This window comes from Canis aureus, chromosome 25 (genome assembly GCF_053574225.1).
Source record: "Canis aureus isolate CA01 chromosome 25, VMU_Caureus_v.1.0, whole genome shotgun sequence".
Taxonomy (NCBI): domain Eukaryota; kingdom Metazoa; phylum Chordata; class Mammalia; order Carnivora; family Canidae; genus Canis; species Canis aureus.
Window position 1 is genome coordinate 21,528,675 of NC_135635.1, and position 26,447 is coordinate 21,555,121.

Below are 26,447 nucleotides of genomic sequence, written 5' to 3' on the forward strand. Positions count from 1 at the left end.
TTCATCAGGAATGGGAAGTCACTGAAGGATTTCACTACAGGAATGATGTGGCCTAGGACAGTAGTCAGGCTGTGGTGTGTAGGCTGGTTGGGAGAAGGAAAAGATGAAGTCACAGGTGGTATTTGGCAGTTGATGAGATTAGGGGTGAGGAGAATCAGGAGAGGCAGGTGACTGCAGCATGAACCCAAGATGCCTGAGGTTGTGATCCTGATCATTGGGAGAAAGGTGGTGTATGAGTTTCAGAAGGTCTTCTGCAAGAGGAGAGGCTGGCCAGAGAAGAACACTTGTTGATTTTGAAATAAGACTGGAAGCTGAGTCATAAATTAGGAGGGACAGGGTAGTGACAATAGCGTGAGCCTTAGAGCCCGAAAGAACTGGGCTCAAACCTTAGCTCTGTCACTTACTTGCTGTACAGTCTGGGATATCTTGAGTAAATCTTTGAACCTATCAAGGCCTCTGCCTCCTCATCCAAAAGGAAGAAAATTGGTGATCAGTGAGATGATATGTTAAACGTGGCTAGCACAGTGGAGGTACTCGGCAACTGACAGTTTTTACTGTGACTGTCCACCTGAAGTTGAAGCCATCGGATTAGGGAGAGATGCAAGAAGGGAGATTGTGTAATGAGAGGAAGGTAGAGAAAGCCTGAGATAGAACCTGGGGAATCCCCCACTCAGGAAAAAGAAGAAAGACAACTAAAATTAGTAGAAAGGAAGACAATAAAAAGGGGCAAAAGGAAAACCAGGATGTGGAGTGTGTCAAAAGAGATGAGCTTTGCAGTGTCAGAGTTTCAACAGCATTAGTTGCTGCAGAGAGGTCGTAAAGAAGAGACTGGTCAAACAGAGCCTTTGGGTTTTGTAGTAAGGAAATCACCAGGTGGCTTTTATCATAAGACCTATCTTTTGCCTTAACATGAAAACCGGCATTTGGCCAAACACTTGTACTTGAATTTTTTTTTTTAAGTATCCACATACTTATCCATGTTTCTGCCCAACCTATTCCATCAGCTCTCTCTAGAACCGTGACGGGAGGGAGGAGGGCTCACCAGCTTATTCCAATATGAACTGTCTCATTCTCATCCAAGCAGGGTATGGCCAAGACAACAGGCACTGTTTCTGAATTTCAATAGCCAAGAGAAGGAAGGGTGAAATTATTAAGCTCAGGACTGATGGAAACAAAAAGTCATTTACACAGAAGAGTGCCCATTTACTGGAATAGCCTTTTTGGAAAATTTCAAAATAATCTGTAGCTAATGAACCCAATTTAGAAAATCTGTTATTCCAAGCTCTGTGTAGATTATGGCCTTGTAAACCTGATTGCAAGAAAGAGAGACAGAGAGATTGAGATTTTAGAGCACACAGCAAGTTGAAGCAAGTCTACAACTTAATTCAAAGACTATGTATTTTCTCTCTCTGACCCAGAGGTAACTCCTCTTAACAGTTTGGAAGGAAACCTGACAGACATTTTCCTACCACTTTTATTTTTGTTCCTTAAAAATAGCTTCATTTACCAAGTTGATGTAAGTGCTTATTTATCAGTAGAGCTTTGAAAGAAGCTTTAAATTCTTCATAATTGATGTACCTTTTACCCTCAAGGATTTATACAAAAGAAAATGAGGAAGTTCCTCATATTCATAAAGCAAATCATCTGAATTATACTACACTGTTTAAATATATCTGATTTGTACTTTGAGACCTTTAGGAAGTGCCTCCTTCCTTATGGTGACGTGAAAAAAACAAGAATATAACAAGTTTGGAGGATATTTTCTCCTCTGCCTATTCTTCACTTCCAGTGCTTCAAATGTATTACTATATCAATATGCATTAAAACATGCGTTGTAGGGATGGGTGGCTCAGTGGTTGAGCATCTGCCTTTGGCTCAGGTTGTGATCCCTGGGTTCTGGGATCAAGTCCCACGTCAGGCCCTGCACGGGGAGCTTGCTTCTCCCTCTGCCTATGTCTCTGCCTTTCTCTCTGTGTGTCTCATGAATAAATAAATAAAATCTTTTTAAAAAATACATTGTAAATAAATTTATTTCTAGAGGTTAGAATCTAAAGAAAAATAGTTTTGCCTCTACATCCATCCAGTAATAGGATCAAGGCTCTGAAATATGAAGAGAAACCTAAAACTTCCTTCCCTGGCCTTCAGAGGCTAAACTAAGCTATTTGAGTATCAGCCACTGTCTGAGTATCTGAATGAACACAAAGTTTCTTCTAGAATATTGTTAGGGGAGATGTGAGTTGATCAAGGTATTTGGGGAATATATTTTCTCTTGATAAGCAGACCCTCATTTTTGATAAGAGAATTGATATTTTGAGCTAGTATTTATTGGGAACAGAAAATGAGAAGGGAAAAGGAAAGCTTGCAGGAAAGTAAAAATAATGAAAGGGAATCCAATAAACCGAAGAAAAGGGTATAAAGGGATAAATCCTCCAGCCTGTACTAGTAATGGCCTTTGAGCATCACTAAGCCCTTTTGTTTCTCCCATTACCCAAAGGATGATGACTGGGGAGGAACAAACAAAATTGAGATCATTAGAAAAAATGCCCAAGGCTTTTAGATGTTTCTCTAACATTTTGAGGACATTTTCAGATTTTCAGTGTTCATTTGCTGAGATACGGTTGGGGCCTTTGGGGGATATTTATTACTTAATTTGGCAAGCGGAGGGATCAAAACCAGAGGTGCCTGTAAGAGAGGTATTGTGCATGTTCAGAGAATTGCTGCCTTCCCGGTGTGCTCCAGATGGACTGGGCTGCCACTGAGACCCTGGCTGGCCACCCCAGGTAGGTTTTTGAGGATCACTTCCTTATTTTAGTACACGGTGTTCTTAAGCTCTTTTTCTTACGTGACTCTTGACCAAAAACCGTGTCCTACTATCATGATGATGTCAGCTAGGACAATTTAACTCCCGCTTTGGTTAATATTATAATTGTCTTGACACGAAAAATAGTTGTGAATTTCCTGAAGGCCCCAACCAGGAAGAGAGTAGCCCTTTGTTCTTTGTAATAGCAGGGCAGGGTGATATCTATAATATGCCTTAAAAGTGATTTGATAAACAGTGAGTGCTTCCTGTCTCCTAGCAGTTGTGTTATGGGTTTGATATATAAGGATAAGTAAGAAATAGTCTCTTTCCCCCAGGAAGCCTAAAACATTTATTGAATGAATAATAAAATAATGTGTAAATTAACAAATGAATGGTTTCTTCTTAGCCCTCTGGTAGTTGGACATAATTTACAGAAAGATGCAGCAAAATAGCTGCAGGAGTTTGGAACATGAATTTCTCATTAGTCAAATGTCATCTTTTCCCTCTTTTAAAATTGGAGGATAAAGATGCAGCAGAAAGGGTTAGGCCACCTGAACCAAGTATAATGAATGCAATATTAGAAATCGTGTGGCCGATTTGAGAGACAAGGCAATTTAAGCCCCTCTCCCAGTGTTTCTCAAACCTAGTCCCTCCCATACGTGCGCACATCTTCAGGAGTGTGCCTGAGGCTGCTCTCCTGGCAGAGGGGCACGCATGTGCAGTGGAGGGTTTTACAGCATAACCCACTCTTAAGAATAAATTCTTCCTTGCAATAATCTATTGAGACTTCGGAAAGAGAGGGATGGTCCTTTCGATGAACTGGAAAAGAAACCTAGTCACCCATTACTTTAGCTCCATCAGGAAGGAAAAGAACTACAATTTCCTAGATGTTGTTTTCTGTGTCTAGAACTCAAAATTAATCTTGTTTATAGTTAAACCATGTTTTGAGTAGTAACTGTTGGAGGGGGAAATGTTTGGACTCATGAAAGACATCAAGCTTTCTAGGGTTTGCATGCACCCCTCCTGCGTTAGCACCATTTGCCAACTCAATTTCTGCATTATTGTTATGTGTCATAACTATGAAATTATATGTTCTGATTCTATTGTTTCTAATTTATGCTAATTGTGTAAGTGGATCTAATTAAGCCAATTATGTAACTGCTCAATCTTTAAAACCTATTTGAAAGACTTTAGAACTTCGTAAGACACTGTTAAAAATGTTTACATTTCAAGGCAAACCAAGGGGGTCTTCGCAGCTCAAAATGCACAATTAAGAAGTAAATGTATATGTTGAAGGAAACACCACCTTTGCTTTCCATATTTTAAGTCCAGACATGTGTCTTCAATTTAAGAGGGATCCTTTTCAATTCCTGACGCTGGATTTCATTGTCATTGTGGGGTCTATCCTCTACATTATTCTAATTTCTTATTTAGTATTCATATGTAATATCCACGAGTTACCACATTTAAGATCTTTCTAATCTTCTTCATCTCAAACACTCCATCCTTAGTGCTGGAAGTAAGGGTAAAGGATTTGGGCCAAATCCTATTTAAATGAGACTCATGGAGGGGAGTGGGATAGGAAATAAAGACAAGAGCAGGCAGGTGAGGCACTGCCTCTGCCTATCATTGACTACTTCCTGAATTTTTTTTATCTTAAAGATTTTATTTATGTATTTATGAGAGACTCAGAGAGAGAGAGAGAGAGAGAGAGAGGAAGAGACACAGGCAGAGGAAGAAGCAGGCTCCCTCCGGGGAGCCCAACACAGGACTCGATCCCAGGACCCCAGGATCACAACCTGAGCCAAAGGCAGATATTCAACCACTGAGCTACCCAGGCATCCTGACTACTTCCTGAATTGATCAGAAACTGAATCTGTTGATGTCTGGGGGATAGTTCCTCACGTTCAAAAAAAAAAAAAAAAAAAAAGTCTTTTGTTAGTTTTTCTAGTCCTTGTTGATGAGAAGCTCGTGGTAAAGGAGTAAGCTTTAGGTAATAGATTTTGAAATTGGACTTCTTAGGATTTCCATTTACTAGATTGGTGACCTGACTTTTCCCCTTCGCACTTCACTTGACCCATCGATGAAGCAAGGACAGGCAGCCAGTCAGCACTCAGAATAGAACTGGCTGAATGTGGCTTCACCCGGGAGACCTCCTGCTGTGCAGGGCCCTAAACCTGTCCCTGTGATTGCTGGATGGCGGTAAGGAGGGCTCCAGGGTCCCAGGGAAAGCACCTGGACAGAGAAAGCTATAGGGTCATCAAGGGAGGGGAGTATTTAAAGGGCTGGGACAGTGGCTAATTTGGCAACTAAGAAATATTGCAATAGTCTTAGCAACTACGACAGCCATATCAATGTGTCCCAGTTAAATGTTGGCCCGGATATAATAAGACTTTCCTTGCAGAGTTGCTATGAGGACTAAATAAAATCATGTACACTCACACTACTACTACTAATATAACTGACATTTGATGAGTGCTGACTGTGTGCCAGGTGCTGTGCTAAGTGTTTGGCATGTGTGATCTCTTTTATGGCCTCGTAACAACCCTAGGAGGCACTCCGCTAGTACTGTCCCCATTCTGCACATGAGGAAGCAAGCTTGTAAAGGACTGATGACTTTCCCAAAGTTGCACAGCTAGTGGAAAGGCTCACTGTGTCCGTAATGTGCCCAGCACATGAGAGTAGTCAATAAATGCTTTGTTATTATCTGATGCTATGTGGCTTTGAGAGCAGGCCAGGCTAACTGCACCCAGCACCCCCAGCAGTGGGCCTCATGCTCTGCAGAAGGGGGACTGTAAACATTCAGTCCAGGGCAGGGAGTAGACCTGGCCGGGAGACAGGAAGTCAGCTGACAGCCCTACAATTGCAGGAAGGCCTGAGCGGAATTCAAATAGGAAAAATGTACTTGTTTAGAGCGGGTTGGCAACTGCAAGCTTCCTACAGTGATTAGAAGTATTGCAATTACAATTATTACAATTGCAGGCGAGGAAGACAGGCTGCAGGATATTTCAATTTAATTTGGGAAGAATTTGCCAGGGAGCACCACGCACAAGGCACTGATCAAAACAAGTATAAAACATTGTCACTGGCCTCGCAGAATCACAATTTGATAGAAAAGACAGCTTCGGTCACTGGAAACTATAGCGCAGATCAGAACTCTGGTGAGAGGTAAAATAGACATACCAACACATGGCATCTGGAGAAATCTCAGATTACACTGTTATGTGGCTGTCTAAAACCCTTCAGTAGTACTTGGAATAAGACCCAAACTCTCCCATGGCCCTCTTATGCCATCTGGCCCCAGCCTATTTCACCAGTCTCACCTCATTCCACCTTCCCTAGCCAACTACAGTTCAACCACACTGGTCCTTTTCTTGGCAATTCACACTTCTTCCCTGATCAGAGCCTTGGCATAGAGGTGCCTTCTCTTTGCAGTTGCTGTTACTAACTCTTTCCATGCCCAGCACCTTCCCTGACACCCCCATTCCAGTTACTTCTCTCCCATCACCCTTTAGAACACCTATATTAATCTGACCCTAATATTATTTCTATACTTATTGATGTGTTTATTCCTCTCTACTATGGCTTCAGCATTTACACACCTGGCTTGATCCCTGCTCTATTCCCAGTACCTAAGTGAATGCCCAGCACATAGGAGGTACTCCATATAGATTTGTTGGGCAGAATGAATAAGACATGGAGCCACTGGAGCACAGATGGCAGGAGTCTTCCTGGCTGAAGGGACTAGGGATAGTTGCACAGAAAAGATTGTGAGGAGAGTTGGACCTTAAAAAGAATTTCGACAGAAGGGATGGGGGGAATATATTCTAGGCAAGGCATATATCTTAAAGGGAAAGTGTGAACAGCCAAGAAGAAAGGAAACCAAATTTATATGTGCTAGCTGCTTTGAATGGTATTTAATTATACCCATTTTATGTAAACAGAGGCTCAGAGAAGCTCATTACTTATCCAAGATGCTTGGCAAACAAGTGCTTGAATCAACACCCAAATACAGATTTTTCTGGGGCCAATGGCTATGATTTTACCTCTAGCTGTGCTTCACCTACTGAAGAATCAAACAAAACTTGACTGAGATCAAATGTATATAAGTCAAGGGGATCCCTGGGTAGCTCAGTGGTTTAGCGCCTGCCTTTGGCCCAGGGCACGATCCTGGAGTCCCAGGGTCGGGCTCCCAGCATGGAGCCTGCTTCTCCCTCCTCCTGTGTCTCTGTCTCTCTCTCTCTCTCTCTCTCTCTTTCTCTCTATCGTGAATAAATAAATAAAATCTTTTAAAAAATGTATATAAGTCAAGTGTTGGAGAAAAGGCAGGGGAAAAACCCCAAAACCCAAAGACATCCATTGGAAGGAGGAAAGGATGTCTCCAATATTTTAAGGAAATAGAATTCTTAGTCTCTCAGCTACAATAGTTGAGGTATGACATAAAATGCCTTTAAAATTCCAGCTAATAAATTATTTCCCATTGGTGAAAGCTTTGTTTATCCAACAAACATAGGCTGAATGCTTACTGTGCTCCAGGTGCTGGGCTGCCTGGGGTTCAAGGTTGAGCTTCCTTTCAGGAAGCTTTGGTGAAATCCAGGAGACAGAGAATGCCAACAAAGGAGAGGTGATGGCTCACTGGCGGAGCCTGCCATGGAGCCGACAGCCCGGGAAGGGAGACTTCCTAAGGTCACGCCAGATGCTTGAGGAAGTCAGGGATATGAGAATGGAGCAGGTGCACAGAGCAGCTGGGCCTGTCTAGAGAAAGAGTGGGGCTAAGCAGGGGGGTGGAAGATAAAACAGCCACCAGGAGCCAGATCACAAGGGCCTCTTGCCTGGGAGTCTTTATCCTAAAAGTTCAAGGAAGCCCTCCAGGGATATTGAACCAAAGAGACAAGATCAGATGTGTATTTTAGAAAGCATGTTCCATGGCAGAGTAAGAAATGGATACAAGGGGACCATCCGGGAGCAAAAAAAAGAACAGGTAGAAAGAGTTCATTACCCAGTAACTGTGATGAAAGCTGATATGAAATACCACTGGAGATTGAGAAGAAATGGTGGATGTGGAAAGATGCAGGTAGAGGATTTGCTGAAGGCAGGGGAAGTGGTGACTCAACCTAAATCATCGGGGTCCCACAGGAGTAAGTTAGAGAAATGTGATCATTTCAGTGTACCTCATAGTATCCAAGTGCCTAGGTCCTGTTTGGGTTTTCAAGTGCATATGACCAATGAGAAACTGGATACATGGGTCTGGAATGCTGGTGACAAGTCCAGAATGGACAATCCACTAGTAAAGATCAACTATCACAAAGATAAGGTTTCAGTCTTTTTTGTTCTTGTTCACTAAGTTGCCCAGGAGCATAGAACAGTGCCCGGTATATAGTAAATACTCAATAAAGATTTATTAAATGAGTATAAATATTAATTATGTGTGGAGAACACACGATACATGCCATTACAGATTAGGACAAGGCTATCCAAGAGAAACTATATATAGTGAGTAAAGCAAAAAAAGCATGCCCTTAGGCTGAAAGATACAGAGGTATAACCATTAATTAACATGAAGAATAATGAATGATGATGATGATGATGATGATGATGATGATATCAACAGTCTTCCAGACAGATTTTACCTAACAAAAAGTAGAACCAAAAAGGAGAAAACAGTTTTCATAGGGCTGTAAAAGAGGATTTTTAAATTCTCGTCAGTGGGTGAACATAGAAGTGCTTTGGTCAGTTTTTGGATATCTTGCAACCAAACATTGATTAATTAGTTTTAGTATGGAATTATGTTGCAAACCCAAATGTTTATAGCAAAATGATTTGGATTTTGTACAACATATAGAAGCCTCTTTGAAATGGTAACCCATCCTAAGTCATTTATTTTAAACTTATAAAGAGATGTTCACATCTCTGATTCTCATAACTTTAATAAAAGGATTTCTTCTCACTGTGCTGAAGAAAATTCTTGTTTCCCAGTCCTACTCATTACTGTAAGATCTTGTTCAATTCTCAGTTGGCTTTCTGGAATAATCAGGTCCACATTGTTAGGACTGATACATTTTATTCAGAAATACTGGCTTTCTTCCAGAGAGTAACAGATACCATCAAAATGTAAGTTGTGGGAATGAGAACTATATACCGTAAAGCCACACGACTTCTGTCTAGTGGTTTTTAATAGACTAGCATCGCCCATGCCGTATCATGAGTCATTAGCAGAGTCGGTAATTAAGCTGAAAGGCCGCTCTTGTGTTAGGTAAGCTTATCAGACAAGCTAATTGCCATCAGATTTTGAACTAGTTTTAGCTAAGGGAATTCCTGAAAAATAATTGCTGAACTTCACAAAAGTGATTTAGCATGTGCATTTCAAAGATTAGTCATTTACTATCATGTTGATGGAGCCCATTTCCTTTTGGGGGGATTTAAAGACCAAAGGATTTTGAAATAATGGCATCTGAGGTAGGTTACCCCAGATTTCTAAGTCTGTTTCCTCATGGAGGTAATACTCATTATTAAGATTCTTGTATGGTTTAAACAGAATCCCATATATCCTAGCACCTAACACAATGTCTGGTTCAGGGTTATCGCTCAGTAAGTGTTTGGACCCTCCACTTCTACTTAAATATGTAGCTATTTAATATGGCCACATCTAAATACTTTTTTGCAGGTTCAGAGCATTCTTAAGCTTTTTAATGTTCAAAGACATTATTGCTTCTGCATAGTGGTCCTCATAGAGGTTAGGCAATGGCCAACTTTCATTTGTTCAATGAACACTTACTACCTACCACATCCCAAGCCGTGGTAGCCCCTGGAAAGGGGGACAGAGGACATGAGGACATGTGTGGCCTGTCACAGAGCTTCCTATTCAGAGTAGAAGGCAGATCCTAAAAAGTCACCAGTTTTTACATAGTCATGTGAGTGTTACCACGGGGACAGATTGGGCAGAGGAACCTTCCTATCTTGTGGCCTCACTCAAACTCAAGTCCATTTGTTACCTGTTTCTTTGTTAACCCAGAATCAACAGCTTACTTACCTTACTTACCTATTTTAATTGCCTGAACACTGATGAATCCATTTGAGTTTTGCAAGTGATGTTCCCACACTGTCAGGAGTGTCCCCGAGAGCACACGGGGATACTGTGAAGAGGAATAGTCAGACTTGCCATTGAGTCAGAACAAAGATTGCATAAGAACAGATTTTACCTTGCTTACATGTGGGATGGGAAAGGTGCACTTCTTCTTTTTCTTGGCTCTTTGGTGGGAACAACAAAGAAAATATATTTTATTTTCCAAAGAGTGCCTTCTAAGCTTCTTCAGGTGAAGAACTTGCAGCACGCCTCAGTTTAAGCAATCACCTTTTCCGTCTCTTTCAGCATTTGAAAAAGTCCCCGTAAAAAGTACACGCATTTTGCTTTACAAGGAATATTCCAGCCTTCTAAGTTTCCTTCGGCATTGGTGTTCTCTTGTCATCATGAACTCTTAAGAAAGATTTCAAGGTGTTTATGTTACTCTGAGATTATTGATTAGCATTTTAAATGCAGCTGACATAAAAACCAGAATCTGAAGTTCAAAAATAGCTGAACTCAAGGGTGGCTTATTTGCATAAGTGTCTGTAACTTTATGAAGAGATAATTGCCCAGGGTTTTCTTCTAGCTACCTGGGTGCCAAGTTGTGCTATAAAGACCCTTGCCCTGGTTCTACCTGTGACTTAGAAGAGGATTGACTTCCATGTACATTAATTCCTCATTCATGATGAAAATCTGAGTGGTTTCCAAAGTCTCTTCTGTTCTAGTTCTAAAATTCTGACAGCCCTAATATCTAAAATATTTTTTAAGGATTTTATTCATTTATTCGTAAGAGAGAGAGAGAGAGAGGCAGAGACATAGGCAGAGGCAGAAGTAGGTTCCCTTTGAAGACCCTCATGTGGGACTCGATCCCGGGACCCTGGAATCATGACCTGAGCCAAAGGCAGATGCTCAACCACTGAGTCACCCAGGCATCCCCTAAAATATTTTTATATAAAATTTTGATTATGTTACTGTTTGTTATACTGCAAATGAGAAGCGATTGTGTCAGGAGTTTGGGAGTGGGCAAAATTTGACTATTCCCATTTTATTCACTGGACGGACATATATGGATTGACTCCTTCACCATCCTGGCCAGAATCTGGCTGTTAAATCCCCACAGTATACTGTTCATATGATCACACCTCTGTGCTGCCAGCTGTCTCTGTAGGACAACACCGTTTAGGGACCAGATTATGAGTTTTCCTCGAAGACCTGAAGTTTATTGCTCTGAGAGAAAATTAAACCGTGATTCTGGCAGGGGTTGGGAAATTGCCACTGTCTCAGGAATTTCTGTTTCCTGGGCTGAGGACCTAGTACTATTCGGGAGCCCTAAATCCAGTTATGAAAATATCGTTTTAGAAGACAAAGACTTAGCACTGACAAATAATAAGATAACTAATTTTATTAGGGATTATAAAATTGATTCTTACTTAAGAGCATCTTATCTCCTTCCCTTTGTTTTCTAGTATATAATTCACTTGTGCCCAAGTGACCAAAAAAATAATGTAAAATAAGAGCCTGTTGTTGAAAGGGAGTTGGTGGAGGGATGTCATATGTGTAAGAGACATAGAGTGGCCTAGTGCTTTAGACATGGCCTGGGGACTTCTGGAGCCTTGGACAGATAACCTTCCTATGTCTCAGTGTCTTCCTCTGTAAAATGGGTAAAACATCTCTACCTATAAGGTTTTTATGAAGATGAAACAAGTTAATATTTATATGGTATCTGACACATTATAAATGTTACATTCAATTTTAAAATATATATATAAGCTAGGATCAGAATAGCATTTCCAGGCTCAAAAAATTATTATTTATTCAACAACTTTTATTTAGTGCCTACTATGTCTGTAGCAATGGGTTAGATATGGTAGGGAGGACAAATGAGGGATAAATAAATCCCCAGCTTCAAGAATGTAGGGCCTGGGGATCTCTGGGTGGCTCAGCGGTTTGGTGCCTGCCTTTGGCCCAGGGCGCAATCCTGGAGTCCCAGGATCGAGTCCCGTGTTGGGCTCCCGGCATGGAGCCTGCTTCTCCCTCTGCCTGTGTCTCTGCCTCTCTTACTCTCTCTCTCTCTCTCTCTCTCTCTCTCTCTCTCTGTGTGTATGTGTCTATCATGAATAAATAAATAAATCTTTTTTAAAAAATGTAGGGCCTAATTGGGAGAGCATGATATGTTGTCCAGAAGGTTGGATGACAATAGCAGGCAGCAACATTTGATGAGCTATAGGTGAGGAGCTATCCTGCAGGCTAAGAAGATGTTGTGTATGAAAGAAATCAGCGGGTTTGAATAATTGATATCAAAGCACAGGTGACACCACCCACCTGGATTAGGTTGAGACTAACTGGTAGCAGTAATTAATTACTCAAGGTAAGAAGTTTCTGCTTTGATCCAACAAAGGAGAGACATTGATGACTTTTAAGTAGAGGAGTTACACGTTTTTTTTTAATAAAGTATCAAATAATTCATACTAGAATGTAGTAAAGGGGCAAGAGGCTGGAAGAACGAAAACCAGCGATCAACATGCTAATGGAAAATGTGATGGAAGGAACCTATAGTGGAAAACAAGGGATGGGTGTGGTGGAAAGAATTGACTAAGAATGAGGATGGGCTGTTGTCCTACAGTACTTACTGAAGACCTCCAGTAATGAAGAACTTCCTCCCATTCTCCATAACTCTTCAGTCTACACACATTGAGGTGGAGCCTCTGATCAGAGGGTTCAACCAATCTAAAATTGACCTCTTGTACATGGAAGACTGACTTAGAAATTAAGAGACACAAGAGAGCTTATCCAGGTTATTTAACCTCCTCTTGCTCTCTTTTATAAAAAAAAAAAAAAAAAAAAAAAAAGGAGTTGAATTCAATCTGTGAAATCTGTTAAAAGACCCTTACTGTGATATTCTGTGATTTTATAATCAAAACCGCAAGTCTGGATGGACTTGGAAGCCAAAGGTTTCTAGGAGGATCATATACCAACCTTACAAGATTCTTCTCATTCAAGTGGGCACCAAGTAGTCCTACAATGTCAACTAAATTTAATTCTCAGGGCATAATTTGTCACTGAAAAGCATGTGTTGTTTGTTTGGGATTAGGTGGCCAGCTCTGGTCTATGCAGGGAAGTGGCAAAAGAGATGGAGCTAAAACTAGAGTCAGATTTAGATCAACAACCCATGTCAGCCATCTCTTTTCTGTCTTACTCTTTGTCTAATCAAGTACTACCCAGAAGTAATAGAAATCAGTTTATATCATTAGTGAAGGACAGGGCACTCAGAAGAATTAGGTAGAAACGTGGGTGAGCACAAATGATTACAATTTCTCCATCTAGCAACACACAGATTTTTTGATCTGTTCAAATCAGACTAACATAGTCACCTCAGAATAAATAATTCTTTCTTACTGCTTGATTTCTCATTCTTAGTTTTTCCAAATATGTGTCTTAGTTTATTTCTATTGCCAGATTTCTTTTTTTTCATATAAAGTCATTGTTTCATTAATCTTCCATATTGCCTTATGAGTTTTGTCAGATTCTTATATTTCATTGCAAACCTGCTTTGTGAAATCTTATCGTTTCCTACCTTCATCTTTTCATTTTTCTCTTGTTCTCAGTAGTTTGGTGAATGTGAATGTGATCGAAGCTAAGATTACATCACCTTTAATAAAGGAAAAAATATAGAATATGTAGAAATCAGATGAGCTTATAGAGAAAGAAATCAATCAGGTTGGCAAATTGCATCTGTGGGACAAAGTGCAAAATGCTTGTTTCATGTAGTATTTACTGAACAAGTTTGTGGAAAAGATGGTTAGAATGTACACGGAAAAGTAAGGAACCATTTTGTTCAATTTAAATGACATTGATGTATTTTTACGTTATGATATCTTTCAATGTTTCCAACAATCCCTGATGTAGTATTTTACACAATTGTCTCAAAGGGCTTTCAGAGATAAAAGTATACATCTAACATTGTAAATTGGTTTCCAATCTATATATAATAGAAACCTCTACAGTCACTCCACAAAATTCAATAGATCAAGAATTGCATCATAGCTTGGAAATTTGGGGGAAGTTGAGGTTTTTGAATAACCCTCAAAGACCACAGTTAACTGTCCTTGCTTTTAATCAATCCCAGTTCAAATGGCATATGGGCGATTTTCTGTAGGGCCAAGTAATCATGTTATGCTCTTTTTTTTGTTCACTGAGAAGTCATAATGTTGGTTTTATAGAGCCAGAAAATTATTCTTCCAAAATTAGCAGAAGTGACAAAATGACTTTTCTTTCCTTATGGTTATTAAAGCTACCAATATAGTTATCCTTTCTGAAGTCACTGCTCAGTTTATTGTTTTTTTTTTTAAAGATTTATTTATTAGAGTGTGATGAGAGAGAGAGAGAGAGAGAGAGAGAGAGAGACGAGGTGGCGGGTGTAGAGGAAGAGAGAATGCTAAGCAGACTTTCTGCAGAGAAAAGTCTCTGTGAGCAGAGAGCCCAATGCAGGGCTTCATCTCATAAAACTGAGATCATGACCTGAGCCTAAACCAAGAGTCAGAGGTTCAACCAACTTCACCCAGGCGCCCCAATAGGTTGTTTTTATTGTTATTTATCAAAAGCAAACATTCCAGCAAATTACACCCTCCCGATCAAGTGGGCACATCCTTCCTATGATGTCTGTAAATAAGGGTATACAATAGGAGAGATGTTCTTATAAAAACTTGCATTCTTTTTCATCTTTTTATCCTAAAAGAAATCCCAAAACAATAGTGGAGAAGAACATGGTAGATTGTATTTGAGTTATTCCAACAACAAAAGAATGTGTTTATTTTGAAGATAGAACAAAGATGGGACTGTAGTTGGGTGACTTCCGATAAAGACATCTCTGCTAATGAAAACCATAAACATAACCCAGAGCTACTTTCTGTAAAATATATCCCTAGTAAACATCAAAATATCAAACTAAAATTAGCAAAAGGAATTGTCGACAAAGGCTTTATTAAAAAACAGTTGCAACAGGGTGTGAAATTGTAGTTACAGCTCACATAGCTCTTCGTTACTTATTTGCAATTTTAGTTGGATTTTCTTATTTCTCCTGCCTGTTGCTGCAATTAGCCATTAAGCTGGGAGAAACTACCTTTTCTACATCACACAGGAAATGCCTGTAAAGTTTGCAAAAAGAACAAGGAAAGCAAGCTACACGGTTACATGAAGAGACCAACTAATGTAGGAACAGAAGAATATTCATTGCATAATCACTGAAAACTTGTCAGCAAGCAAAAGAGGATATTTAACTGACAATTAATTAAAAACAGATTTCCCTTGTGTCCTTGTAAAGACCTCCTATATATCATTTTTATTTTCTAGTTTAAAATAATTTATAGTTTTCATGGTAAATTGGACAATGTGCAAGAATAATACTATATTACCTAAAAATGCTCAGGTCAGAAATGATTTCTGTGCAGGCACCAGCTGTGGGACCAGTGTTGGGGCAAGGGTTTCCCCTTACACACTCACTGGCCATTGTGCCCAAACATCTCAGCTGCTCTCATCATATAACGCTGTCTTCAGCAGACACAGTTTTTTTAAGAACCATCCTATTTAAACCTTTCAATGATAGATTTTTTTAAATTAAAACATTGTATTTTTAAAAGTAGTATGCAAATATTTTCCACAGTTTAATTCCTATAGAAAATATTTTCTGCTTTTTATCTTCTAGAATAATGCACAGATGGGTAAATTTATTTTAAGATTTAAAACTAAATCCATGTATATAATGGTAAACAAGCATGAACAATTTAAAGTTTCAAGGGTGTCATGTGTTACCTAATGAAAATTCTGATCTATGACTTTGAACTCCTGTGTCTTGAGTCTAGGAATACAATATGTCAAGGAAAAAATAACAGCTTCCCCCCTCCAAAAAAAAAAAAAAAAAAAGATGCATGTAATTAAGTTTGCAGGAGTCATTTCTTGAATCCTGGCATGTTTGGGGAATGTACAATGCCTAATATTAAGAATATTATTAGGTACTCAAGTACAGGAATTACTAAGCTTTCAATCTAATTTTCATTCTATACAACTGCATTGTTCGTTTTCCATTCTCAGGTCCTCTGTGTTCAGACATGAAAACTGTCTGACTTGCTTAGAGTTTCCAGTTTAACCTTGCTAGTAAAACCTGAAATAATACCATGGCTTACTTTTCTACTCTGGCGGAGCCAGCATGATACCAATGAGCTTCATTGCACAATTGATGTTCATTGCTGTCATTCCCAAATTATACCAGATAACTGTGGTCAGAACAGTGCTCTGCTAAAAATGCTTTATCCTGGGTCAGATGGGAATACAGTGATATCGGGCTGCCACCTGGGGAGGCTGCCCAACCACAGGTCACCGGGTGGTTTTCCAGTGACAGCGTTCCTGACAAGCCTTTCTTAGGTGATAACGTTCTAGATCCTGTGCAAAACTTTGCAATCTCAGATACTTGATGCCATCAGAGGACACAGAATGAATTGAGGTGGGACCACACTAATCAGAGTCAAGAGACAGAAATGTGGAAAAATCAGAATGCCTCTGGATTGATTTCACAAGATAAATTATAATTTCCAAGCAGAACAGACGTGCATGATAGCTGGTCAGTGTATTTTTTTTTTCCCTGAGAAGCCAGATTATAATCAGAAGGTTGCTTAATGAGCAGAGGTTTGGAGCAAAGGGAGTTAGCTGGTTGCATGATTTGAATGTTTAGTGGATCAGACTAAGATAAGCTGATGCAATCTCATTGCTGCACACAGCTATAGGCTAGAGTTTTTACAGAGAGCGTCACTCCTGCGTGTGAGCTCCGGCGTCCCACTGACCAGATCTGTGACCTTGGGAAACAGTCACCCCACGTGTCGGTGTGCTTCTGTGTAAAATGAGCTAGGACTAGCACCTACCTTAGGGTTATTGTGAAAATTCATTCTTCTGTTTTTCATTTCCAACTATTTATTAAATACTTACCATGTCCTGGGCATTATTTTAGGCACTGAGGAACAGCAGTCAACAAAATGAACGAAAATCTCTATCCTCATGAAGTTCATGTTCTAATAGCAGGCAATCAAAAAGTAAATAAATGACAGTCTGCTAGACCCTAATGGTTGCCACAGAGAAAAATAAAACAGAGAAGGGAAAATAGCCAGGGCAATGGAGTTCCTTTAAATACAGTGAAATACTAAATGTAAATATGATAGCACCTGGACCATCATATTTCTTATTCTAACTTACTGTAACTACTACTCTCATTTTTTTCTTCCATGAGGAACATGCAGAGCCTAGCCCCATATCCTGGGGAGAGTGCTAGGCACACAAACCAGTTCTGCTGCCATCTGCCCCATTTGTTCCAAGCTAACTACCTGCTTCCTGGTTGACATAGTTGCTTTTAGATGTGTTAGTCCCGTTGATTAATTCATAGTTGAGGTTTTCTTTGTTCTGGAAGACATTTTATCATTGAGGTGTCATTATACACATTTCATTTATCACAAGTTGAGCTTTTAGGTCTAACTCCAAGCGTTTTAAAGGTGTCTATATATACTTAGAGCATTATGTAGGACTCTTTTCTAAGATATGATCATGAAAAGGATTCTAGTACTTCACAATCTCAAGAAAGGGTCTTGGGAACTGGAAATCAGAAGCCTGTATTCTAGTTCTGACTTTCTCATTATCTCTGTGGCACTGGTTAAAAAATGATAGCTATACCTTAATTTTCCTCTCTTGTGTCTTGGGGATACCTGGGGCTGCCCTTCACAGGATTTATGAGAGAATAGAATGAAATAATAAATATGAAAGAGCAACAAACTATTTAAGGCATTATGTGATTGAAATAGTACCAATTTTAATGTTATTAATCATTTCTCCTCCACTTTTACTTTCTTTTTTTTTAAGATTTATTTATTTATTTATTCATGAAAGAGAGAGAGAGAGAGGCAGAGACATAGGCAGAGGGAGAAGCAGACTCCACGCAGGGAGCCCAATGTGGGACTCGATTCCGGGACTCCAAGATCACACCCTGAGCTGAAGGCAGCGCTAAACCGCTGAGCCACCCGGGCTGCTCCCTCCACTTTTACTTTCATATCTATTCTGATTTTTTGCCCACAAATCTAAGAGAAATTGAGATGATAAAGCCTGAGAATCTAAGGGCTGAAGGAACTAGTCCAACCTCCCAGTCCAGCTCAGGAATCCCTCTCCTAAGGGAAGATCCGAGAACAAAAGTGACTCACCCAAGATCAGCTGCCAGGAGGCTCCCTATCTTATGCCCTCCCAATTATGCATTCTTCAACTACCTTACAAAGAGTGATGAGGGAGGGTGAGATGCTGAGCAGGATACAAGAAAGGTAGCTGTCAGTGGGATTGGATAGCTACATACTGGTTGGGCTTTGATGTTATACCAAGAGACCAAGGTGTTTAGATTTGATCGATTAGGAAGTGATGGTGTTCAAGCAGAAGAGCAGCCCATGATGATGGATGGGTTGTTTTTTTTTTTGATGGTTTTTTTTTTTTTTTTTTGCTTTTTAAAGATTTATTTATTTATTGGAGATAGAGAGAGAGAGCAAATGGGAGGGGCAGAGGGAGAAGGAGAGAGAATCTCAAGCAGATTCCTTGCTGAGGGTAGTGATCCTGAGATCATGACCTCAGCTAAAACTAAATGTCCTGATGTTTAACAGACTGCACCACCCAGGTGCCCTTATGATGATGGTTTTAAGAACCCTGGAAGCACTATGGTAGAGGAAAAGAATACGACATGAGAGATTTATTAATAAACAAATGTAAGTAATCAGGGACTAACCAGAAGTAGCAGGTGGGGGAGTGATGATAGTAAAAGTCTACCCACATTCTTGCATGTGTGCATCCACCCCCAGATGCGGGGTGCTTGCTGGGCTGAGTGTGCCAGGCAATAAGCAGAAAAAAAATCTAAGTGGTCTTGATGTGCATGTGACAGCAGGGAAACCTAGAAAGACATGTTTTCTAGAATGTTATGTTGGCTTTTAGATTTTCAAAAGCACTATGTAAATTGTTTTATTTTCAATAAAGAATACATCCTTGTGAGCTCTGGGTTTGATCTTCAGCCCAGGGTGGAGATAAATTGCCAGTGACCAGCTCTGAGGGAGAGCCTGTCCAGTGCTGTCAATGAACTAGGCCAGGTGGCAGGCTGCTTTGCGCACCATCTGGTGACGTGTGGCTGCAGGTAATTGCAGCCTGCTTAATGGAGCCTGTAGCACTTTGACCCCAGCTGGAAGCCTGGGAATGCAGTGCCCTCCAGCCCCTGGATTCCAAGCCACTTCGAGGCGGGGCATATCAAAAACATCTCGTTGCCTTGCTCCAGCTGTCATAAGTGAACTTGTTACAGTGGAATTCTATGCAATAAGACAGTGATACTGTGACTCAGGGAATGAGCACAGGAGATGCTATATTAAAAGTGGGATTTGGCTGGTAGAAAGTTTACACTGCACATTGCATCAGCTACTTTCATCCTATAAAATTTGACTTTGCAATAAAATGGTTGTCAGTATAAATAAGATTTTTCTAAATTAGCTGCCTAACCTGGTAAAACACATCAAAATAATCTCTCCCTCATTTTTTACAGTAGGCATGTCTTTGGAATGTTGCATATAAATGTATTTTGTATTGAAAATTGAATCAGGCTTCTAATGCATCTGGGGAAATTGTCACTTACAGAAATCCTGTGGTTCTTCCTTTAGGAAAGAAGTCTTTTGAAATGAATAGTAAATAATGTATTTGGGGTTCTTTTATATATCACATTAGCCTAAAGGCACCTGTCTTTTAAGTTAAGATAATTAGATTACCTTTTTTTCCAGAAACAGCTGGTAATTGGGCACAATCTAAACCAATACAGTCAACATTATATAGTAGTATTGCCAAATCATTCCCCACATTTTTCAGCAAATTAAAAAAGTATTATGAAGCAATAGGGTGTGGGGGAGGCAGATTACTCTGAGGAGCAAAAATGTGGGAAACTTATGTTCAGTCTTCTGTGACACATAAACTATGACCAGGGATATAAATCAAAGCCAAATACCTTAAGTAATGTTGAATAGATGTTTCTATAATTCCAATAAAGAGCGTCATTCCCAACCCAACCCAACCATTAAATTGAGGCTTGAGTAGCTTGAGGCTACTGATAACATTCTTCTAAATTCTAAACAAGTACCCCAGATTCCAAAAAATGATTAATCTTTGGGATGAATGACTACAATAGCTTTTAAAAATATTTATGACTGGCACATAAAGCTGTAATCAAATTACATCAAAATCTTAATAGAAAGAAAAATGTATATTCATATCTGCCTGGTGACATTTATAAGATGTAACAGAACATCTATTGGAGAGCTAAGGATAAATTTGAGTTCAACAGGACTTGGAAATCTTGGCTACTAATACTGGCAAAACCATCAATTTTCCATTCCTGGTGATAAATTTTAAATCCAAATAAATCTTGTTTGTTAGGACATGAAAAAGCTTGTCAACATCAAAGTTAAGTAGGCATGCGTTCACTGGCAGTATACTGAAGCCACAAACTGGGCCAAAGTGCAGACATCCCCTATAATCTAATTTTCAAGCACAAGGTTATGGTGAACCCCAGAATGGCTTCAAGGGCAAGTCTTCTTTAACATGATTCATAGCATGCCCATGGGCTTTGGGACCAGGCAAAACTAAGGGTCAACATCATTTCTCCAAAACAGTAGTCCTTGAAGAGAGGTGACAAAGAGGCCAGAACAGGAGAGGGAAGAGATAAACTTGATGTGTGGAAGTGGTTCTCTGCGTCCATTGGGTAAGATAAATAAAAGAGAGGAAGTAAAAGGGGTTTAATAGTGTATTTAGTAAAATGTGGAAGAGCTGAAACACCCTAGGAAAAAAAGCCTCATAGCTGTCTTTCAAAGTAACAGTCCAGATACACAAATGGGGTCAGCTCTGTGTGGGCCTAGGAAGCCTGACCACAGGCTGCCCTTGCAGAGAAACCGAGACAAAAATAGCATTTTCCCATTCTGGGGGTGGTGTGCCAGTGATTTTCAAATAGTTGATTTTGAAAGCCTGACTTGTGGAATTGACATTTTAGAAAGTGGACGCGTAAAGGCAAAAGTTGTGTTTGGGGATATGGAACAAATGAATGGGCTCCTCATTCCCACAAGGTGACTCAGCAGTGAGGTGGGGCAAAGTGGAGAGAAAACCCTCTTTAACTCCCAAATACCATCTAGTATGGGAAAATTGAAAAACTCACTCTGGGGTGACTCCTTGTTCTGGTCCCTGAAAATCTGTTGACTTCTGGGATGTCATGATCCATGAGGCCAGCTATAGATGACTTCTTCCACTCACTCTGTCCTCTTTGCCGCCAGCTACGTGCTGCCACATGCTATACCCACACTGCCCTACCCTAACTCCCATTCCATTCTCCTCCCACCAGAAGCATGTGATACATGTCAGCACTCTTTTTCCCCACAAGTGAAAGGCATTGCATTGGTTCCTCTACATCATTTTATCAAATCCTTATAGAAATCCTAAAATATAAGTGTTATCCGCATTTTCAGAGAAACTTAAATAATAATCTTCTCTGATCACACACCTAATGACAGGCAAAGCTGGGATTCAGACAAATATTGGAGTCACAGCTTGCTTTACTTGTTCTCTGCCCTCTAAGCATCCTCTTATTTGGAGACTGTCAAGAGTGGTTTTACCTTGGTTGGCATTAACATGGAGCATGGACCCTCCCGGCATGGCACAAGTCCCTTTACCTCTTACCTGAATGTTCCCCACCTCTGGACCTTTGTAAAAATTGCAGTAGCCATAGCAGAACACTTTTCTGTCTCTGCATCCTCCATTTTGACCTCTGCCTTTTTTCAGCCATCATTTATTGAAAGCCTACTATGAGCCAGACACTTTTCTAGGCTCAAAGAACATGCACAACAAAACCAAATGAGCCCTCCTAGAACTCGTGCTCTATTATTGGGAACAGACAAATAATAGTTTAATGTAGATCATGTCAGAGAATGAGGAGGAAAAAACAAAGCAAGGTAAAGGAATAGACAGGGATGGAGCTCTATTAGATTGGACAGTCAAGGACAGCATTTCTGGGGAGATAGTTTGAGCAGAAACCTCAAGGGATAAGTGAGCAAGCCATGGAAAGATTTAGAACCAGGAAGAGCCAGTCTGACAGGGATAGGCTGGACGTGAGGGAGGACCAGCTGGACAACCCATGTGGCTGGAGCTGGTGAGGAAGACAAATGGTGACCAAGGATGTGGGAGGGGAGAGGGATAGACTGGATCATGCAGGGGCCCCCTAGGCTAGGAAAGGAGCTTAGATTTGATGCTAGGAAAATGTATTATTAAAAAAATATGTCAGTACTTTCACTTTTTGGTGCAATGTCAATTATTTGTAATACACAAAATTCACCCTTGACAAGAAAATGGGTAGAACATACTAGAGTAAACAGTTTCAATCCACAAAACATTCACCAGCTGGTAGATTTTAAATTGCTCCTGACCCCAAAGGCAGAATGAGTAGGGGGTAAAGAGAGACCTTATTAAAGATTGTGATCCAACAGCAGCCTTTTCACTTTATTCTTTTTGCCATAAGCACACCCTGTACAAATCCTGCCTTGCATGGTTCTATCCTAGGTGTGTATATAGCTGTAGGTGTCTGGGTATGTTCTGTTTTCGATGGCTCTCTTTAAAAAAGTTTTAAAAAATCGAATATTGGCTATTTATAGGTTTCAGACCACCAACAATTAGCAAGAGCAAATGCCCATCTAGCCCAGTGACCTGGACTGTTTGTCCTGCAGCTTCTTCACCGCTGCTACCTTGGCACCCACCCCTTCTTGCCACCTGCAGCAGCTCATGGCCACAGGGCCCACAACCAGAGACACTGAACAGGGTTGATGCCCATTCTAACACCTACCTGTTCCAAATTAGGCCCAACTAGGAATACTGCAACTTAACTCTGGTACTGACCACTAAGAGCTAACACAGTTAGAGGATGTGGTCCCTCTTACATCAGACACCAACCACACTTGGAGTGTTCTTAGGCCACCTGCATTTCTCAACAGACTGGTTATAAATTCAGGGATTCCCACCCCCCCTTCAGGCTCAATGATTCACTAGACCGACTCCCAGAACTCAGGGAAACACTGTACTCACAATTACATTTTATTATAAAGGATACAAACCAGGAGGGTCAATTACATGAAGAGATGGTTGGGACAAGGTTTTGGAGGAGTGGGGGGACAAAGAGCTTCTGGACCCTCTCCTCACAGAATCCAGCTTTGTCACCTCCTTGTGCATCAGAGTATTTACAGGAAGCTCCACCAAACCTCAGTGTCTAGGGGTTTTATTGGGCATTTATTACATAAGCCTGATTTGTGGAATCATGGGCAATATGATTAAACTCAACGTTCAGCCTCCCTCCCCTCCCTGGAGGTCAAGTGAACTCAAAATCCCAACCCTTTATTTATTTATTTTTTTTTCCAACCCTTTAATCAAGTGTGATTGGTCTTTCCAGTGAATCTCTTCCATCCTGAAGCTGGTCAGGTATGATCCAATGGGCTTGGGAAGAATTAAGACATTTCTATCATTTGGGAAATTCCAAGGACCTAAGAGTCTCCCCCTAGGGACCAGGGACAAAGACCAGCCTGGTTATTATACAACAGTGCCCCAGCCACAGGGAGGCTGATGGATCTGGGAGGGGGCAAGTCAGCCATGGGAGGAGGGCAGCAAGGTAGGTAGAAGCAAGCTGGAGGAGAAATGTAGGATTAAGATGAGCTTGTGCTACTATGGGGGCCATGAACTTTTATATATATGGTTTCAGCTCTCAGGATGTTTTCCAATGTAATTGAGGAGTCAAGATATATGCCTAAATTAGGAACCAATCTAAAAGTCAGTCAATATACATTGTACAATGTCTCAGGGCAGCATCTGAGTCCCAATCAGCACCGAGCCCTGTGGACAACAGCCAATAATAACCAAGCATTACATTGTTTCATCTGACTGGCTTCATCATGTATCAGAAACAAGTTTTACTCATAGGAATTGCTTTAGTAATTTTTTTTAAGATTTTAGTGATTTATTTGAGAAAGAAACAGAGAGAGCTTCTCTCTTTATCTGATACAGACAGATAGTAATAGAGAGATGAGTGGGGAGGAAAAGAAGAAGCAGACTCCCCACTGAGCAAGAAGCCCCACATGGGGCTTGATCCCAGGGGGATCATGACCTGAGCTGAGGGCAAATGATTAACCAACTGAGCCACCCTGGCGCCCCTGCTTTAGTATTTGAATTTTTCAGTCTTCTCTCAGGTTGAAATTCGGTAAAAACAAATAAGAAAACGTTTCAAAAAATGGAAAAAAGGCTAAAAGGCATAAAACCTGAATAGCCTACACTTAATAATTGAAGGATTTATTTGTGAAACTGCACAAAAACTAGGAATGCAACACCTGCTGCAAGATCAACAATTGCTTCCACACTGCAATTGTGTAAAACTGCTGGCTCATGGTGTAATTCTTGTTCACCAAAACTCTGTACTTTCTGTGACTTGGCATTTCATAATTATAATCAGCCAGGAGCCATTCATTATTCAAAAAGAACCACCATCCTCTGGAGTGATAGTATATTATACTCTTCTTGCAGCCCCATCAGGCAACCCAAAACTCTCCTTCATCGTTGGCAATCCCTCTTATTCATCCTACCCGAAATTACCTCACTTCTTGTCACTGTGTAACAGCTGCTTGGAAGAGTTTGTGTCATCACCTGTGGCTGCTGTTGCTCACTGTGTTCAGTACCATATGGGCCATCGACCCGACTAGTCAGCTGTTGATGCATTGATGGCCACGGTAAAATTCTAGTTTAAGCTGTGCACCATGCTGCCATGGGTCTAAGTCCCAGAGCCAGCTAGACAGTGGCCACAGCTATACTCAGAAAAGCTATCATCTAAATGAAAGTTCCGGCCCATTTTGACATCACACCCACTTGCCCCTATCCCAGAAGAGCATATTGGTTTGGACTCAATTCAGATTTTTTTTATTTAGCGTCCCTCAATCTGCATGATGTCCTATTTGAAAAATCTAGTAAAGGAATTTTAGCACTTTGGTGCTAATGAAGACGTTTGGCCTGAGTGTAAGATTTCTTTGGTGCATCCTGGCACATCATCTTGGTCCAATTTTGAATTTATTGTTAGGTCTGTGTTGTGCTGACCTAAAAGAACCACTTCAGATCTTTATCCTGACCATGCCCCAGATCTTTGGTGATGGACATCTGAAACAATTTAGAGGCTGGTGGAGAGGCCAGTGATGATAAAGTCTAAGGGAAAAAACAATTGGGTTTTCTACAAGGTCATTAGAATAAAGGAGAAATTCCAGAGAGGGTTATTGTAAATCCATTTTGTAAGAAAGATGGGAAATAATGAAATGAGAGTTGCAAATATGGATCACTCCCATGAGAAATGTCAAAATATTGACAATTTTAAAATGACCAAAATACTTATGACTTCCTAGTTGATAGTATCTCAAAATGGACCTCTCAGCACTTTATATATGTAAATGAAACTCTATCTACGGAGGCCACACTAATTCTGTTATAGAAGTCTTTCATTCTTCTGACTAGTTGATCCAGATACCATAAGTGATAGCCCAGGTTTTAATGGAAGCTAGAGGGACTATAGTTTTGACTATAACAGTTCAGGTTATACCCCTGTCTCTGCATTATTTTTAATAGCACTCCTTTCATGCTCAAATGTGTCCCTGTTTAGCCAACCAATTATGTGATTATTCCATCAGTGTGTATCATGAGTGCAATTAAGAATTTTCATTAAGGCTCATCCAATGATTAGTGGTGTTAAGGTATCACTGGTTAGGTCTTGTGGTATCTGGAGTGCTGGCTACCAAACTTTAGTGTACGTTGGAATCACCCAGAGGGCTATTAAAACACAGATCCCTGGGCCCCAACCTTGGAGTTTCTGATTCTGCAGGTCTGGGGTAAGGTCTGAGAACTTGCATTCCTAACCATTGCCCAGTTAGTGATAATGCTGCTAAGCCCAGAGGAGACACAACTTGAGGACCATCAGCTTTTTTCCTCCGTTTGGGTAGAATTTGTAAGATGAAGAGGAAGACTTAAAGACAGCCCAAAAGGTAAAAAAAAGAAAAAGTTTTAATATAAAGGACTAGTAAAAGAACATCAGTTGGTGAGCTGACCAGCTACAAACTCATTTTAATCAGATTATGGTGGTTAAAGCTCTGTGGGGTTAAAGCATTTTTCCCATGTGGTGGACTCCACACTGAGCTGTGCTTGGCAATTTTGAAATTTGGTGACTTCATTAGCATGCTCTCAAGGAACAAAAAGAACATTATTATTATTATTATTATTATTATTACTATTATTATCCCAAATGAGGAATTTAAGTAGCATTTTAGAAGATTTACCCATTTTTTTTAGTATGAGACAAACTTATATGTGCTCCATACATACACATGAGAAGAAAAGACAGTGAAATTCAAACAGTAGTAGATGCAGTTACTACAACAGATTTTTAAAAAATATTTATTTATTGTTTTAGAGAGAGAAAATGTGAGCTCA

At 40.3% G+C, this 26,447-nt stretch overlaps 1 protein-coding gene and 1 long non-coding RNA gene across 4 annotated transcripts in view; one reads left to right on the forward strand and one right to left on the reverse strand.

Moving 5' to 3' along the window:
• ITPR2 (inositol 1,4,5-trisphosphate receptor type 2) overlaps positions 1-26,447 on the forward strand; it is a 472,511-nt gene that overhangs the window by 425,418 nt on the left and 20,646 nt on the right. The gene's annotated exons all lie outside the window — the stretch shown is intronic.
• LOC144297070 (uncharacterized) lies at positions 9,898-24,795 on the reverse strand. Its single transcript, XR_013364123.1, has 3 exons — positions 24,576-24,795; positions 13,438-13,512; positions 9,898-10,274 (listed from the first exon to the last, which is right to left on the reverse strand). It is a non-coding gene; the product is annotated as an uncharacterized LOC144297070 (long non-coding RNA).